Source organism: Camelus dromedarius, chromosome 29 (assembly GCF_036321535.1).
Source record: "Camelus dromedarius isolate mCamDro1 chromosome 29, mCamDro1.pat, whole genome shotgun sequence".
Classification (NCBI taxonomy): domain Eukaryota; kingdom Metazoa; phylum Chordata; class Mammalia; order Artiodactyla; family Camelidae; genus Camelus; species Camelus dromedarius.
In genome coordinates this window covers 6,139,631-6,158,797 of record NC_087464.1, presented here as the reverse complement: position 1 = coordinate 6,158,797, position 19,167 = coordinate 6,139,631, and positions in this window count along the sequence as shown.

The window sequence follows — 19,167 nt, the reverse complement described above, 5'->3', positions numbered from 1 at the left end:
TGTCTTAGTCCTGCTTGCTTATCTGTCCCCTCAAATATTGTAAATCCTCTTGTGTAGAGACTCATCTTATCACCCCTGTATCTCCAGGCCCAGCGCAGTAACAGTGTGTAGCAGGCTCTCAATGAATATTTGCTGCATGAATGAATAAATGAACGAATGACTTAGTGTGTGGGTGAGACAGAGCCCAGAGGTCAGTGCACGGTCAAACCTGACAGAAGTTGAATTACAGAGACAAGGGTACCGAATTCTGGGTAGGCCCTGCCCTTGGCCACCTGCACTTCCGCTGGCCAGCATGTCAGGCCCATGGCCTTTGCTGCTGCCTATGGTCCACGCCCCAGGGCCCATCCCCATCATGCAGTGTGCCAGGAATATGTCCCACCTTGTCTTCTTGGGAAATGTTGGTGCCTTCATCTCTATGCACAAATTAATCCGTCCTCTTAACACTTGGCTAGAGACCTAGGGGAACTCAGGTCTCAAGCTGTCGTGGGGCTCTGAGGGCAAAGAGGAGGATGGACAGGAAGGAGAGAGACCGCGGGGAGTAGGGACCAGGGAGAAGACGGTCATGGAGTTGGAGGCAAGGCAAGTGTGGGCCTGATGGGAGGCTGTGTGGATGGAGAAATGAAGTGGGCCTGGAATTGGGAGATGGATGCCAGAGGCCTCTAGCGGACAGGTTGGGACAGGAATTCTAGCTGAGGCGACCAGACAGCTGTGGTGCTGGTACCCTGGCAGGGGACGCCGAGGAGGAAAGCTTAGCTAAAGATAATTCCACTTCGAAGCTGGCAATGCTGGTCGAGAGCATGGGAAGCATCCGGGAAATGTCTGCCCAGCACCTACTATGTGCCTGGGCTGTCGCCCACCGGCTTCAGGCACTGGTTTACATCTGTGGGTGTGAGAGGGGTGGAGCGGAGGTCATGACCGGGACAGCCCAGCCTCCGGGGACGGCCTCCACGGGAACCCCACTGCACCTTCCACATAGACCAAGTGCTGAATGTGAAGGGTTCACTGCGCCTTCCAGCTGAGGGTCACACAGACTGTGGGGTCCCGCTGTGCTTGTGGTGGGCGCACCCTCTAGCACCCCTGGGAGGCAGAGGAGCCCTTCCCGTGAAGCCCGGCTCCCAGCAGAACGTGCTCACCTCCTTTGTCTCAAAGGTCATGGGAAGGCTCTGGTTCGCCTCGGTTCCTGGTAACAGGGTGAAAGGGGAGGGCAGCGTGGGTACCTTCCTCTACAGGGACAAGGCCAGCTGTGGGAGCACTGCCTGCTGTGGTCAGGAGGCCCGCTGGTGATGGGGTGCCCGGGGCTGAGCTCACTTGGGGAGCAGTAGGCCCGTGGTCTCAGGAGAGTCCGGGAGAGGCCCCTTCTCAGCCTGCTCACTGGAGACGTAGTGGGGGATCTCTGCTTGCTCTGGAGGTGAGAAAATTTCCCTTCATTCAAAAGTGAAAAAGTCTGGGGGCTCATCACACTAGTCCCGCATTGGGCACCCACCAAACACAGAGGAAGCCCCACCCACGCCCAGTCCCCTACCCAGGGCACCCAGGGCTCCCCTTCAGACCCTGTGGACAGGCTCTTATGCATTGCATGGTATCCCTCCTAAACTGAAGCTAATGTCCTAACCTCTGGTACCTTAAGATGTGACTTTATTTGGAAATAGGATTGTTGTGGATGTAATTAGTTAAGAGGGGAGTGTACCGGAGTCGGGGGGGGGGGCTCATACTATATGGCTGGTATCTGTATAAAGAAGGGACATTTGGACACACACACACAGGGAGAATACTACGTGAAGATGAAGGCAGAGGTGGGGGTGATGCTTCTACCAGCTTAGGGATGCTGGAGATCACCAGCAAGCCAGCAGAAGCTGGGGAGAGGCCTGGACAATGCTCCCTCATGGCCTCGGGGGGAGCCAAGGCCGCCAACACCTTGATCTCAGACTTCCAACCTCCAGAACAGGAAACTGCTACCCCCCAGCACAGCTGCGGACATTGCCTGAGCTCACACTCCACGCCAGGCCCCAAGAAGTTATCTTGCTTTACCGAAGGGGAAACTGAGTCACCAGCCCCAAAGCTAGTGAGAGGTGGAGCCGTATTCATCTGACTGCAAGACCTTTGCTTTCAACACAGTTAGAGATGCTGCCTCCGAATATGCAAAGCTCATCAAATTCACTCGGGAAGTGCCAGCCAAGTCCTGGGTGTGCCAGGCTCTTTCTAAACCCTGGGAGCACGGCCAGAACAGGATGCCTGTGCTCCCTGCCCTTTTGCAGTTTCCACTCTGGCATCGGAAACAGACCCTTATAGCGTTACAGATTTCATTGTAATCCCGCTGAGTTTAGGAAGGAGAAGCGTGGGGTGTCACAAGAATGTGTAGGCAGAAGGGTCAGAGGAAGGTGTCTGGCATGAAGCAACATTTGAACTGAGCTCCAAAGGGGTTGAGGAGTTAAATGTAGGAGTTTGGGTGAGCGATGTAGGAGGATGATGGGGTAGGGAGCATATTCCACTAAAGCGGATGTGGTTGACCTGCAGGAAGCCAGAGATGCAGCTGGAAACACGGCTGATGAGGTGAGAGGACCACACGAAGGGTGTTCACTTTTATCCTGAGAGTGATGGGGGAAATGGAGGGTTTCAGAAAGAGACCAGTTTGTGTTTGGAAAGATTGCTCTGTTTGTGTAGAGTGGGTGGAGATGCGGATGGGTGAGGGTGGATGAGGTTCTTGCAAGAATCTGGGCAAGAGAGGATGGCGCCTGGACTGGGTAGCTGCAGTGGGGACCAAGAGAGACGGGTAAACTAAGAAAGATGCTCAACGTCACCGGTCATCAGGGAAATGCAAGTCAAGACCACAGTGAGGTACCACCCTGTACCTGGCGGGACGGCTATTAAAAAAACAAAAGAAAACAAGTGTTGGTGAGTGTGGAGAAACTGGAACCCCTGTGCACTGTTGGTTAGAATGCAAAATGATGCAGCGTCTATGGAAAACAGTATGGTGGTTCCTTAAAAATTAAAAACAGAATTACCATATGATCCAGCAATCCCATTTCAGGGTATATACCCTTGAAGAATTCAGATAAAGATCTTGAAGTGGTAGTGGAGCACTGCAGTGCTGCTCACATTAGCCAAGATGTGGAGACAACCTCAGTGCCCATCAACGGACGACTGGATAAAGAAAACGTAGTACATACGTACACAGAGCAGAATACCATTCAGCCTTAAGAACGAAGGAGATCTTGCAATATATGACAATGTGGTTGAGTCTTGAGGACATGATGCTAAATGTCAATCACAGGACAAGTGCTATATGATTCCACTTACAGGAGGTATCAAAAATTGTCAAACTCATAGAAGCAGAGAGTAGAAAGGTGGTTGCCAGAGGCTGGAGGGAAGGGAAACAGGCAACGGGGAATGGAGTCAACAGGCAGAATGTGTCAGTTATTCAAGACGAAGAAGTTCTGTTAGTCGGCTGTACAACACTGTACCTGTAGTTAACTATACCGTATTGTACACGTAAAATTTAAGAGGATGAATCGTGTGTCAAATGTTCTGCCACAATAAAAATAAAAATTTTTTAAACTTAAAAAAATACAGATTTGGGGCACTATCGGCCAAGCTGTGGAGTTGAAGGAGGCAGGTGGATGGCACTGGATGGTGGCGCCATTTATAGAGATGGGAAAACACTGGAGGCTGATTAGGTTTGAGCGGGAGGAGGAGAGCTTGAGACACCGGTGAGACATCAGTGTATCTGTCAGTGGGCAGTTGGTGAAATCAGATGAAGCGTAGAGGAGAGGACGGGGGTGGACACATCGTGAGGAAGTTACTAGAAGCTGCGGAGTGGCCAAAGCCATGGGAGCAGCTGCAAGGGAAGCCCCTGGGGGAGCTCCCCGGGCAGGAGAGGAGAGCCCGGCAGGCCTGAGGGAACGCAGTGCTGCGGGGAAGGGTGGAGAGGCTGGGCCAGTACAGGGGACCAGGGCAGAGGGGCTGGTGGGGCTGTGCGTGCGAGCATTTCAGAAAGACAGAGGCGTGAATGTAGAATCTGCCTGGAGGTTGAGTCAATTGAAAACTGACACACACCTGGGCGAGTTTGGTGATTTGAGTCGCTGATGACGTGAGTGAGAGCCACGCTGACGCAGAGGCAGGGGCCGACTCCAGGGGCCAGCGGGCTGAGGAGCGGGAATGGGGAGGGATGCGTAGCGCAGGCGGGGTGTGCAGACCCTATGTGGGTTTGCTGCAACGTCTCTTGCTCAGACCAGTAAGCATCCAACAGCTACTCCACAGGCACTGATGGGCACCACCATCTCCCAAGCGCTGTGCTGGCTGAGGGGATCCCCACTATTCCCTGCCCTTAGGGAGCTACTGGACCCCTGGGGAGATCAGGGAGACAGGAAGGAGTGTGGGGAGAGTGGTTATTCCCACGCTGGAAGGTGTGGAAGGAAAGGAAGGGCTTTTCTATGAGGATTTAACAGCCAGGAGGGAATCATGAGAAGGGGAAACCCGGGCCATATAGGTGCCTCAGTTTCCCTTCTTCCTCCCTGAGAAACTCCAGCCGAAGTCATGTGATTAAAGAAATTCAGGAAGCTCTACACAGTGCATCTGCCTTCTGCCCCTTGAAGTGTCTCCATGCTCATTCATATTAAAGGCTCTGACGAATCTTCCAATAAAGAAACGCATTTCAGTTTTGAGTCCAGCATCCCCCCGGTTTGATCTTTTTTAGGGCAGGTTTGAGGAAGTCTGGGAGCAGGTGGCAGGGAGCCACTGTAGGGCTCTGACGGCTTTAGGAAGCTTCCTCTCACAGCTGTGTGTCGGCAGATGGGAGGGGGAGGACCTGAAGAATGGAGAGCTGGTTGTAGCAGCATTGACACCGACTAGGCCTAAGCTCAGGTGGTGTTTGGGTGGCTGCAGGGGAGGGGCAGACCCCGGGGGAATTTAGAAGAAAGGTTCCCTAGAACTGGATGACCCATTAGGGGTGTTGTGGAGGGGGTGACGGAGGTGATGGAGGAGATGGAGATGTTGAAGGTGGTGATGGTCATGGTGGAAGTGGAGGTGGTGATGGTGGGGAGTAGCAGAAATTTCTGACCTGGTGTCTGGACGGATTGATCAAGACAGAGAATGTAAAAGGACGGTGGGTGGATTTGGGGCCAGGATGGAATGTGGGAAAATAGAGTCAGCTCCTCTTGGACGTGGTGAGTTTGAAGCAACTGCAGAACAGACACAGGGCGTCCTGAAGAACTGCCGTGTAGGAACTGGGGCTCAGGGGAGGGCTCCGGGCTGCAGGTCATAGATCTGGGTCAACAGCCACTGAAGTAGATGGAACCACAGGAAAAGTAAGCAGGAGTGAAGATAAGAGAGCTGGTTGGTGTCTGGCTTGGGTCATGGTCTTCTAGACCAGCATAGTGGGCAGGGACAGCTATGTCCCTTGTGTGCTACATCTACCAGAAAATTCTGAGCATAAGATCCAGTGGTCCAGTGCAGGAAGGAGTGCCAACCCAGATCCATCTGAACCCCAATGTACTTGCTGCCCTCTGGTTCATGCGTCAGGCTCAGTTTCTCACGGGCAGCCAGTTGGCAGGGAAGGATCTGTGAGCTGGTTGTAAGTGACAGGTCCTATGTCTCATTCCCTTGGCTGGACTCGGGTTGGCGGATTAAGGAAGCTGGGCTTGGCACAGGAGTGGACAGTGGCTTTGCAGAAGGGTGTCTTGCTTGCATGCCAGCTGGGTGTGTGTTCAGAGCAGATTCCTATCCTCCAAGCCCTTCAGGCTGTACTGACCTCAGCGTGTTGACAGTGACCTCTGCCATCTTGGGTTGTTTGACAAATGTCTTGGCAACTCTAGTGGAGCCAAAGCCAGAGGCCCCAGCAGGGTGCCTGGCACCTATGTGGCCTCTTTAAACTTTGATGATGTGCCCACATCTCATCACAGCCCCAGGTGCCAATGTCAAGAAGGAAGGCTGTGGATGGCGAGGTGGGGGTCCTTGCTGTGGGCTTACATTTGGCTTGTGAATCTGGGTTCCTGTACCAGGAGGCATTATAGGAAACAAAACCACACACATGGCGCGATATTTCATTGACAGTCATTGAAACAGAGCCATTTCTTGGGGTTTTACTTGCAGAAGTCGAAGTCCATTTTAACCTAAAGGACTTGGTTCTAACTTGTGTGTAAGATGTCCGGGGTTTGAGGAAGCCATAGGTCTTGAAAATCCCTGGTAGGAAGCACCCTGTACCCTGGCTTAGGGATTATGGCATCCTATTGTATTGGGGAAAAGGTGAGGGCTTCAGGTGGTGTCTCTGGGTGAAGCCCGTGTGTCCAGGCTGCTGCCAGCTCCATCCAGGATCTCCATTCTGGGAGGGACCTTCCCAGATGACCTGGACCTGCAGACACGCAGGCAGACTCGGCCCCTTTTCCTCCTTTCTTGAAATGCATCCCCCACTGAGAGCTTTCACATGCAGCTTTGGAGAAGAGGAAGATAGATGGTTTTTGGTGTTTCTGCAAAAAAACAAAAATAAGCAAACCAACCTCCCTCCCAGCTTGCATTAGTGATGCCACAATGTGTCCTTCTAACCTTGCGGGTGTAGATGGGATTTGGCCTGCTCCAGCTCTGTACACCTGCTATGCCTGGGGATCGGGCAAAACCTCTCCAGGCTCCGTCCCCAGCAGACCCAGGAGTCCACAGCCAGTGGGAGGAGGCTCTTCTGAGGCTCTGACGATACTTGCCCGGAGGTCCAGGTCCGAGGCATCTCAGGAATGTGTGGACTCCTGCGTGTTGTGCCTCAGGAACTGGATGGCACCCCAGCCAAACCACATCCTGGTCACCTGAGGCCTCTGATGCCCACCTTGCCAGGCCCAGCCCTGCTCCGTCCCAGTGGCGCATGGGAGGAGCAGGCGTGGGTGTGATGGCTGAGGAAGGGCTGGGGTGGTCTCGTGGGGACAGAGATCTGACCCTCACTGGCAGTGGAAGCAGAATGACCTTGTAGCTGAGAACAGGCTTTTGCTTAGTTCCTAGTGGAAGTCTTTCCTGGTGTTGGCCTTTATTTGCTGTTTTTAAGGGAAATAAAGATGAAAGAATTCAATAGATCTAGTCCTGTTTAAATGGATTTCTAATGCCTTTTCTCCACCGGTGGATTTCCCGCAGCTGGACTTGTACTTGAGCCTCAGTGGATTCCTTGGTTGGTGGGACCATGCCTTGGTTGTTTGGGGGTTCCCAGACCCTGACTGCCTGGGGGAGCCCCATGGCCTGGCTGAAGGAGCAGAGACCTCACTGCAAGCAGTCCCGGGTTCCAACACAGACCCAGCCACAAGCCTGGGCAGGGGACCTCTCCGGCCTGTTGATCCAACTTTAAATTAGGGATAAGCACACTTGTCTTGCCGTTTGTTGTCCTGGTTCATTAAATACCATCAAATACGTACGGCCCCAGCTGGCTCTCAGGCCCCCAGTGCCCTCGTAGTGCTGGTGTCTTGGGAGTTGTCTTTAGACTCAATTCCCTCAAAGGGATTATTTATGATTCAGTAACAGCCTATCAGGAAGGACAATGGTTCTTCATTCTTCTTCCCATCACTGCCACCAGGCCTATTTATAACGCAGAGGATTCCTTAGGAGTGACTCACCTGCCACACCGCTCTCCCGAGGAGACCTCATCGCACGCTACCTGCCCCGCCCGCCTGCGTCTGGCCTGGGCTCCCCGGGGCTCCCCGGGGCTCCCCTGGTCTCGCCTCAGCCAGCCCAGCCCAGCCCAGGGGTGTCTGCAGGTGCCCTCAGCCCAGGCATGATAGGACTTCACCAGCTAGAGAGGCTGACAGGGGCCAGGGGTTAGAGACAGAGGGGAAACTGAGTCCCAACATGGGGCCCTGGTCAAGGACTGGGTCACCGTTTAGACCGCATATCAGCCTAAGCTGTAGGGGCAGCTCGGGGGATGGCCAGTGTGAACCAAAGTCTTCCGGGGAGACTTTCTGACTTACTGACCCAACTCGACGGTCCAGTCAGAACAACAGGGCACTGGTCTGGGTTCAGGAAGCGGGGGTTGAAGGTCAGGCCCATTCCAGCCCTCCTGGGAGCCTGCCACTCCAGGGTCTCTGTCAGGGGGCTTCCTCCTCCCTGATAACTGGCAGGGTCTGGCCACCATGATGGCCACACAGAGGAGGGCTCTGGGGATGCCTTATGCTGAGCCAGGCCCCTGACCCTTGGTCCAGATGGCAGAGCAGCATTTCTGGTGGGAGATTATTTCTCGGGCTTCTGCCCTTCCCTCTCACCTTCTCACTGGCACTTCTGGCCCGAAGCTTCAGCTCAGGGGCTCTTGAAAATTTTCCTCCTTTCTCCACAAGGAAAAGGCAGCTAGACAATCTCATTCTGGGAAGAAGCAGCATTTTTAAGCCTTGTCTTTTCTGGGCAGCATTCAGCTTCCCTCCCTGAAAAAGGTGAAGGTTTTGTTCCAGGGAGAGGGTCCCTTGGCATCTGTCCCCAGGGTCATGGGCAGGGGCATCCTGGGCTCTACCCTGGTGCTCCCCCAGGCCCATGGCTGGCTGGTCACTGCTGTCAGCATCTCCTACATCTCTGCTTGCCTTCTTCTTTTTTAGAAAACCTACCTTTTGAAAACCATGTGTAAACATTGAGGTGAACTTAAATGGATATTTTCTCAAGGCTTTTATAGCCACTTGAGAGGACTTGGGGGTGTCCCCACAAGGGGCAGCAGGAGTAGCCCCTGGGACAGTCCCACCTACAGCAGGGCTGTGACCCCTGGCACTGTGGGGAGGGCAGATTCTGCCTTCCTCACATTCTTTATCTTATCATAAAAACGTGGGAGAAATGGCACTCATACTTGTCAAGCACCTACTCAACATGTTTCCATGATTAGCCCCTTTAGTTCTTTCAGGATCCCTGTGAGTTGGTGTAATAACTATAGCTAACAATAACTAACATGCAATAAATAATATAGCTAACACTAATGAAGTGATTCTGATTAGTTTGGCTCTGGTTTAAGCACTTTGCATGAATTCACTCACTCAGTCAGGAGTGAGTAGCAGAGCACCAACAGGTACTTTGGTGATTCTGTACTTTGTGGGAGAGGACTTTGAGGTACAGGAATGTTAGTTTTGTTTTTTTCAGAATTACCTAAGAAGGTTTTTTTTCCCTACTTATTTATTTTTTTAATTGAAGTACAGTCAGTTACAATGGGCCAGTCTCTGGTGAGCAGCATCATGTCCCAGTCATGCATATACACACATATATTCATTTTCATATTCCTTTTCATTAAAGGTTACTACAAGATATTGAACAGAGTTCCCTGTGCTATACAGAAGAAACTTGTTTCTTATCTATTTTTATATATGGTAGTTAATATTTGCCAATCTTGAACTCCCAACTTTATCTCTTCCCACTCCCATACCTCCCCAAGTAGCCATAAGATTGTTTACTATGTCTGTGAGTCTGTTTCTGTTTTGTAGATGAGTTCATTAGTGTCTTCTTCTTTCTTTTTTTAGATTCCACATATGAGTGATATATGGTGTTTTTCTTTCTTTTTCTGGCTTACTTCACTTAAAATGATGATCTCCAGGTCCATCCATGCTGCTGCAAATGGCATTATTTTATTATTTTTTATAGCTGAGTAGTATTCCATTGTATAAATATACCACAACTTCTTTACCCAGTCATCTGTAGATGGACATTTAGTTTGTTCCCATGTCTTGGCTATTGTCAATAGTGCTGCTGTGAACGTTGAGGGAGGCACAGGAATGTTAAGGGATACAATGGGACACAATGGGACACAGCTGGTGTGCAGCAGTGCTGGAATTTGGCCTCAGGCAGTCTGGCTCAGAGTCTAAGCTCTCAAACACCTTACATCATCCTCACCAAGTGGCCAAGCTGGGATTTGAACCCATATTTTTCTGCAGTCAAAGACCAGCTGCCTGATTCTGCCATGCTGCCTCTCAGGATGGAGAAGGGGCATCCATCTCTTAACAGCCTCCCATGTCTGCTGGGAAGTGACAGATCCCAGCCCAGGACATCAGGTTCCTGCTACAATAAAGAATGGAGGGTGGAAAAGGGGCTGGCGGAGGGGGAGGACTTAGTAGGGAGGGGTCTCCTGTTCCTGTGCTGCCCCTTGGCCCTCAGGTTTTCCTTTGCTGGCTAACCCGGGGGCCCCTGGGCAGATCTGATGCCAAGAAGTGAGCCAGGCCAGGTGGGGGCAAAGGCAGCTGCCTGTATCTTCCCACAGCACAGCATGGGAGGCCAGCCGCTGGGCTCTCCATCACCCTTCTTCTTTCCTGTCTGCCCACCCTCAATTGTCCATGTGACCTCTTGTCTAGGCGTCTGTCTCCCGACTAACAGGAGACACAGCTTGGTTCTATCTCAAATACTGGCACAGGGCCTGGCAATCAATAAACATTTGTTGAAAGAATTGATGAAACTTGGAGCGTTTACTGGACAGAGGCCATTAACCCCTGGTCAAGGTCATTGGTCTGACCTCTGTCTTCAAGTGGTCTGATCAGTCCTTCCAAGGGGACCCACTGGCCTTTGGTGCTGAATCCAGCTGCTCACTGGTCAGTGACAGAGCTGGCCTGGCCAGTGGCCACTGGCTCCGGGAGCAGGAGCCCGAGCAATGCTGCTTTCCCCACTGTCTCTGAAGTGCCCCTTCCAGGCTTCCACTCAGCCTGGTGTCTCCTCTGGGCTGGCTCCCTGCCTCCCTGCTCATTTCTCTGTCCATGCGGACTCCAGGCTCTCAGATGCAGCTACCCACACAGGACAGGGCTGAAAGAGACAGGCTGGAGAGAAAGGCACCAGGCTGCCTGGAAAGCAGTGGCTTAGTGTGCTGCTCGGAGCCTGGTCTGCACTTTGTTATTAGTGTGCAAGGCTGAGAGTAGGAGTCTAGAAACGTCTGGAGCAGTGTGTCATGGGGGAAAGGTCCAAACACAGGATCCGGGCAGAGATGGGTTCAAGCTGGTCCTTCACCACAAGTGGTGGGAGAGGCGCTGGATGAGAAAAGGTGGCCTCAGAAACGCCTTCTCCTCGAAAGTCTCTTCTGCCCTTTTCTCGCTGACGAGATGTCAACCTCCTGCTCAGGAAACCTCAGCATGTGCTACGGCAGCTCTGCATCCCTACTCTGGCCCCGACACCTTCCAGCTGGGTGATGCTGGGGTGGGGGTGGGGGTGGGGGTGGTCCTGAGTGCCTCAGTTTCTCAACTGTTGGTTATTGTGAGAGTTAGCAGAATTAACATGAAACTGGGCCTGGAAGATTCTAAACACTGTCATTAATAGGCATGTCCTGTTCTGCCCCGGACGCTCTGGGGCCTGAAAGGAGTATGAGACTCAGGCCCTGCCTTCATTTGCTCTTCGAGAAGCAAGACACATGTGCATTGAGACCAGGGAGGCTGAGTTCCAGCAGGCGGATGTGGTCCAGGAGCTGCTGGAGAGAGTCCGTGGTGCGTGAGCCAGAGTCACAGCGCTGGGCCTGGGAGGGGCTGTGAGATGGGTCTGGAAGACGGATCAGATGAGGAGCGTGCAAGGAAAGGGTTTGAGAATGGAATAAATGTGATTTTTTGAAGGGGCCTACAATTGACCTCTTTGGTATAGTAGGTTAATTTAAGGAGAATCTTGTGAAATGAGATCAGATGAGGTCCAGTTACAGAATTTTAAATGCCAGAGCTTGACCTCACAAGCAATGAGGCAGAGAGAGAGGGGAGCATTTGTGGTTTCGGTGACATGATTTAGGCAAGTCACTAGCAGAGAGATTAGTGTCTGTTACCTGATGGTGGGCGGGGGTTAAGTGAGTGAATAAATGAATGAATTGATGCATTAATTATATCCCTTTGAGCAGTGAGCAAAATCATCCCAACTCAAACTAGCTTCAGTAAAAATAAACGTCAGGCATTTATTGACTCTAATAACTGACAGGTGGTGAAATAACCTGGGGCTAGCTGGGTCCAGGGACTCAAATACTGTCATCAGGACTCTCTCAGCTGGAGAGCTTTACTTTTCCAGTAACTCCAAGGTCCTGGAATTTGGTCTTTTTGTCCTAGCCTGGGATAAATTGGTTGGCCACACTTGACTCACCTGCTCGTTGTCATAGCACTGGAAAGCAGAATCATCCTGAGCTGAGACAGGCAGACCGAACTTGGAGGAAAGGTGAGTTCCCCGCCAGGAAATAAGGGTGCTGCAAACAGAGAAGGGTGGAGGGTTGCAGGATGGGCCAGGATATCCCCTGTGGACGGGGGGCTGGAGGCCAGAACAGAGAGATGCTGAAGGCCTGGATGGGCGTAAAGCTGAGCATGGCACCTGAATGCACCACAAGTGCTTTCCCTCTCAACCTTCCCCATCGAAGGCCAGAAGGACTGAGATCAGCCTGACTTAGGCAAGCTGCTGGGGGGAGCATCCAGGAGCGTCCTCTGCACCAGTGGGCATTCAGGCCGAGAGAGGGACTGTAGAAGGCCAGAGAACAAATGTGTTTGTTTCTTTGTTTTGTTTTCCCAGATAGAAGAGGAGATGGACAGCTCCATTTTGGTCATACTCCATTTCAGATGTTTCCTAGAAGTGGGAATTCCAAGGAGGTAGCTGGATATAAGAACAGAGGGATAGGGGCAAGGGCTGGAGACGTCTCCTTGGAGTCTTTGGCAAATAGGGATCATTTAAAACTGTTAAGACTGGAAGTGATCAACAAGGAAGGGACAGTGGATGGGTAAGGGGAGAGCGCCCAGGGCCAGGACTGCGGTGCTGCAGTGTTGAGTGTTGGTCAGAAAAGGAGGAGCCAGAAATGGTGTCAAGACATGGATGGGAAATGCAGTGAGAGGAGGCCAGGTGGATGAGGGAGCCGGGAAGCCGAGAGAGGAGGGCGCTTCAATTAGCAGGGATGGATCGATGCCTGCAACGCTGTCGGGTCGAAGGAAGTATCCTTTGGATTTGTTCACAGGAGACACTGGTGACCCTAATGAAGGAAGTCTCCATGAAGCAAGGAGACAACAGCTAGATTGGGACAGTGGAAGAGGTGTGGATTGTGGTGGGGGGCAGATGTGGAGACAGTGAGTCAAGACAATTTGGAGACAGTGGTGAGGAGAGCAGAGAAATGACACAGAAGAAATGAGGCAGAAGGACTGTGTGTCCTGGAATGTGCTAGAGTCTGTGTGTCCCCTGTGAGGAGTGATCTAGTGGAAGGCAGCAGGGAGTGAGAGGGACCAGTTGGAGGGTGGGGATGAAGGATGCCACGTAGTTGAGGAGGGGAGCAGGAAACACCCATGATGCACCAGAGGGAAGATGGGGAGGTGGGGGCTGTACAGGTGTTCCTTCCCATGGGGTGGCGGGAAGCTGAGGGAAGTCCCCTCTGACGGCTAGTTTTTCACCTATGAGGTAGGAAGTGAGGGCATCCCTGAAAGTGGGGTGTGGGACGAGAGGGAGCAGGAACCTGCTTTGAGAGAAAGACAATCAACCCCAGGCAGATGAAGCTGGGTGCTGATCTTGTCCTAATGGACCGAGGTGAAACCAGTCAGCTTGGTTGGGAGATTTTGTCTGGAAACGACAAGCACATGGAGAAGACAAACTGTTGGGTCCACCCAAGATTGAGGTTCAACTGGCAGTGCCCACAGGGCCAGGATTGGGCAGGGAGTTAAGGACTTTAATGATGGAGGGACGTGAAGAGAAGGGAGTGAGAAAGTGCTGAGGCTGGCGGATGGGGGGCTCGGGGAGAAGCGTGAACTACAGCAGAGGGGACGCTGTGGAAGGGAGTAGGGGGCACAGTGTGGTGGCCACGGAGGAGGTGCTGCAGATGGAGGCTTCAGGCTTAGAGCAATTCTTAGCAATCCCGGGTGAGGTGGAGGGAAGTGATGGGTGAGGTGGATGGAGGGGATGGGGAGGTCCCGCGTCAGGGATGAGGGGAGGTCAGGATTTGATTGGCAGTTAAGTAGCTGGTCATCCACGTGGGTGATAGGAGATGAAGCCACTAAGCTGCCTCAAGTCCTGTATGAACGAGGTTGGTGGACCACAGCAGCAAGGACAAGGAGAGGACAGAGTTGGAGGAGGAAAGGCAGTGGTGACAAAGCAGCAGAGGGAGCTCCCCACCTTCTAACCCACCCCGCCTTCCTCTTACACCAGCGCCCCTTCCCCAACCCTAGAGGTCACAGGAAAAGTGGAATCCTCCAGGAAAGGAAAGCCAGGTTCCAGTTAAGGGAAGAGTTAAGGGAAGATTTAGAGAAGAGATTGAGGAGATGAGAGTTCTAGAGAGCTTGGCCAAGGGTTTGGGGTGTGGAGGGAATGGCGAGTCAGGTCAGATTAAGGAATGAATGAACAAATCTCGAATGAATCCGTGAGGGATGCCACGCTGGTTAGCATGAAAGAGGATACGTCGATGGTACCACGCCACACACATTCTTCTCCATTGTTCATTGTTGATGTTGCTGGTGGTGTTGACATTGGGGGTGGGGAGGTGGGCGGATGGAATGACACCTAGATGGTGCGTGCTGTGTGGCGTGATGTGCTCCAGGGGTGTATGTTTTAGTTCCCAGTGATCTCGTTTTGAGACTCACAGAACCTATTTCCCCAAGTCATTTGCATCCTTATTTATCTAAGTGACTAATCCCTCAGTGAGCAGAGCCAAGCCTTCTGTCTCAGTTACATAGAGATACCGAGACAAATTACTCATGAAAGTTCCAGAAGAGATGAGTATCTACAAAGAACTGAGACAGTTTCAGTATATGTAAACAGTATTGTGGAAAGCCTCACAACTAACTATCCTGGTCAGAGTAGACTCCATAAGTGGGTAATTCCAGGCAGTTACCCCTTCACAGATGGCATGGTGCCCACCTTCCAGCCCATCTGCCTTTTCGTCCCCTGCCCAAGTGGAAAGGATGCTTCCAGATGCAGCTGGGGAAAAGAAGGAAGGTTGCAGGCTGTGCCCTGAAGACTGAGTTCTGGGTGTCATTGCTCTGGACATGTTGCAGCCTGTTGGTAGAACATTTGTCCATTTGAAGGGAGGTGTCTCCTGAATCAACTTTGTGGGTATTTTTGCAATACCCCTCTGAGGAGCTAATTGGCCCTAATAAACCTTGCAGAAGAAAGGCTCTACCCAGCTGGGGACAACCATTTGCAGTCAAGAGTCAAGCCAGCTGAAGCAGAGAACGAGTTAGCAGTGTTGACGTTGAGGGACGCCCCCTCCTCACGTCAACAAACCACACAGTGAGCGTGGCCCAGAACGAGCCGTTCAGGTCTACGTCCCCTGATGACTCTGAATTCTGAAAGGGACATAAAATGAGTTTTATGTGGACCGAGAGATCTGTGTGCTATTTCAAAATCAGAGAATATGCTATTTTAACAAATGAATCATCACTTCCAACTATTGGTTTTTGCCCTTTGAATCTTGATTGCAGGTGAAGTACCAAGTCTTTACTACAAAATTCAAAAGTACTTTTGAAAGCCACGAAGATTTTTTACTTAGCCTGACTGGCTAAATCCAGGTAGGTTATCTTAATAACACTAGTCCACACAAGTGGCTATCCCTGGCAAAAGAAATGCAAACAGAAGCCTACTGAGTTTCCAACTCCCTCACCTCTTTCTCCCTCTGGAGATGCTTGCCCAGGGTTCCCCGAGGAGTGGGACCAGAAAGCCAGCAGAACCTGGACTCCCAGTGGCAGGCACTCCCTTCAAAACCACCACCTTATCCCTGGATGTGATGACCATCCCAGGACTTCTGCCTCTAAATGAGTATTGATTTTGAAAGTTGGCCTCCTTGAGAGGCAAGGCATGACTCCAGGGACGACACCAAGGCATTCTCAAAACCCCTCTTGCAACTGGCTTCCAGGATTTTACATGGAGAAGCAGCCACACAGGAAACCCTTCGTAACGTTAGCAAATTGGGGTTCACTGAAGGCGTATTTCATTTGTGAAAATGAAATCATTGGCAATCAGATCAAAAGCAAGATGTGATTCTGACTCAGGGATTCTGAAATTTTTAGGTAGCCTATAAAAACACTTCAGAGTAGCTAATTACCTTTTATTGGCAGAGCAAAAACAAACAAACAAACAAACAAACAAGCAAAAACTATCCCAACCAGAAACACTTGGTTCCAAATGCTAGCTCTAACACTTACTAGCTGTGTGACTTTGGGCAAGTTACTTAACTTGTCTGAGTCATAGCTGAAAAGTTTCCTAAGGGAAAAACATTAAGCTCACAAGTCTATTGCACTTCCTTTCTGCTGCTGCTTCTCCTCTAAGTGGAGGTGCTTTCTCTGCTGGGACACTGCCTTCATTCTAAACTTTTTTTCTTTCATTCTTCTACCCCTTACACCCAATGAGTGCTGTGTTGGGAAACTAGATCTCTGGGGAAAAAAATCACAGAGCCTTGATCTGTGGCTTCAGTCCATTTCTGGGGTGTAACCACTTCCCCCATGGCTGAGTTAAGTAACCAAGGGTTTAACAACAGGGTGGTAAAGTTCCTAAATAGTGTGGAACAGTTGGTCATCATGGATGGTGGGAGGGTGGGGCGCTGCAGCGAATCTCTGCCCTCTTCCTTCTCTTCTTTCTTCTCCGTACTTTTCTGAGAGTGCCGTGGATGTTACCAGATAGAATTTCCATCTGTGCCTCATACTTCTACATTTAAGCAGCTTCCAAAGATAGTTTCTTTTCCCCTTCCTTCAGTTCCTGACCAGTGCGTGTGAAGGGCTTCAGGGCATCTAGCCACTGCGTCCCATCTTCCTGAATCCTCCTTGGCCGTAACCCAGCAGGAAATTTCAAAGGAGACCGAGGGCTCTTGGTTTTCTGCAGGGACCTTCCCGTTTGCAGTGGGGTGTTCTCATTCTACCAGTGTTGAGGACTGATTATTACCTGTAGAATTTCAGGCTTTCCACCCACACCCCACACCCCGTCGAACAGTTCTGGACTCAATTCCAATCTGTGTGTGTGTGTGTGTGTGTGTGTGTGTGCAGGAGGGTTCCCATATCACCAAGAAATTTTTGGACACAAGCTGGGGTGTCCTAAATTCAACTCAATTCTGACACTATCTACCCAGAGATAACATCACACCCCACAGGTTAAGGGTTCAGTCCTAAAAGACTGCCCTCTCCTGTCCCTGCTGCACACTTCAGATGCCAGTTGCAGTTCCATGTTGTCACCTGTGCTTCTGACCAAATGACTTGGCTATAGATCAGAGGTTCCCCTGGCCCCTCCTTTGGCTTGATTAATTTGCTCACGGAACTCAGGAAACCCATTTGCTCATAAGATTACTGGCTTATTAAAAAGGATGTAAGTCAGGAATAGCCAGATGGAAGAAATTGGGCAACGTACGGAGAAAGCGGGGGGAGCTTCCATGCCCCCTCCCAGGGCATCACTCTCCCAGAATCTCCACGTGTTCACCAACCCAGAAGCTCTCTGAACCCGGTCCTTTGGGGGTTGTATGGAGGCCATACTACATAGGCATGATGGATTAACTCATTGGCCATTGGTGACTGATTCAACCTCCAGTCTCTTTTCCCTCCCAGACTAAAAGTTCCAGCCCTCTAATGGCATGGTTGGTTCTCCTGGCAGCCAGCCCCCATCCTTAGGTAAGGTATAAAATCACCTGATTAGCATAGCAAGAGAAACCTTTATCAGTCTCATCACTGGAAAATTCTAAAGGTTTTAGGACAGGGTGCTAGAAATAGATTGAAGACCAACTATGTATTTTTTATTATAAGTCACAATATCATACCATCTATTTGCATTCTACTTGCAACAGAGTCTGGAGGGGCAATGGAAACCCAGGGAATGAAGCAAAGCACAGGCAGTTCTGGTACTCTGTCACATGCCAGAAAGAGGAAAGCACCATCCACAGACACACTCAAAGCCAAATGCCGACTTGGTCAGGAGAAGTTCCTTCCAGGGCCAGCCTCAGGCATTGAAAGCATCCAAGTCTCAGAACAGTCCAAGGGTTTCACAACAGGGTGGTAAAGCTCCTAAACAGTATTGAACAGTTGGTCATTGTGGATAACCACGATAAGGACCCCTAGGTGTCCCAAAGTAGACACTTTATCAAGGGTAAGCTATGTTCACAATTATTTTCACTCTGGTGCCACAACCCATGAGGTTGGAAATCTCATCCTTGTCAACTGAAAAAAAAAAAACAAACAAAAAACCCATAATTTTCAGTTGTATTCAGGGACTTTATTGAGAACTATAGCCCGGGAGACAGCCTCTCAGATCAGAGGAACTGCTCCAAAGAGGTGGGGGAGGAGCCAGTAACAATAGGAGTATTTTGCTGGGAAAAAAAAACCTAAAACCCAACATGTAGTTGGACATCCAAAGCTTACTGCTAATCACAAAGTACAAAGATCTCAAGTTAATGCTCTTAGTGCTTTTCCATGTATGGGAAGATGCCAGAATCTGGGGTCTTTCCCATTTTTCCTTAGATAAGCATCGGCACGATCTCGGGGCCCATACCCAAAGCACAGAGTGCCTCGTCCTGTTCTTTCCCCGAGGGTGACTGCAGTGGGTTGCCACTTAACCCTTTGTACAAGAGCGTGATGAGTGACACTCTTTGTTCTTTTGGTTTAAGCCCTCATTTTACAGGGGAGGGTGTATGGCACGCCCGGGATTGGCGAGGGAGGGGATGATGGTCATTAGGAATGTAAATTAGCATAATCCTCCCAAGGCAATGTTGCCTGATAACACAGTCTTAAAACTATTCATCTTATCTCTTCAGCAAAGTCCCTGAGTTGTGTTTGTCCGGGTGGGCTAACGTCCATAACAAACAACCCCCAAATCCCAGTGAGAGAAAGCAGGGATTGGAAAGCCCTCACTGCTGGCCAGGGAGTAGATGTTTCAGGCTTTGCCGGCTGCGGACGTGCCTCGTTGTGGAAGGTCAGTGGGTGCGTGGGCATGGCTGTGCTCGATGCGAGCTGTTTTGATGGACACTGAAATTTTGATTTCAGGTAATTTTCATGTCTCACCAAGTCCTATTCTTTAAATCCTTTTTTTTTTTTTTTTTAAACAAATGTTAAAACTATCTGGAGCTCACAGGCTGGGTTTGGCCTGTGTTCCACAGTTGGCTGACTCTGGCTTGAAGCTCTGGAAGTTTCTCCTCCCTGAGGCAGGGATCCAACACAGGCGATCAGGGCTGGAAGGCCTTCCTGGGTGGCTCTTCACCAGTGGCACCTCAGGGATCTGGGAGCCTTCCATCCTGTGCTCGCCCTCTCCAGCCCTCTGTTCACGGGTGGATGGAGACAGATGGCAGAGAGTGTTGTGTAA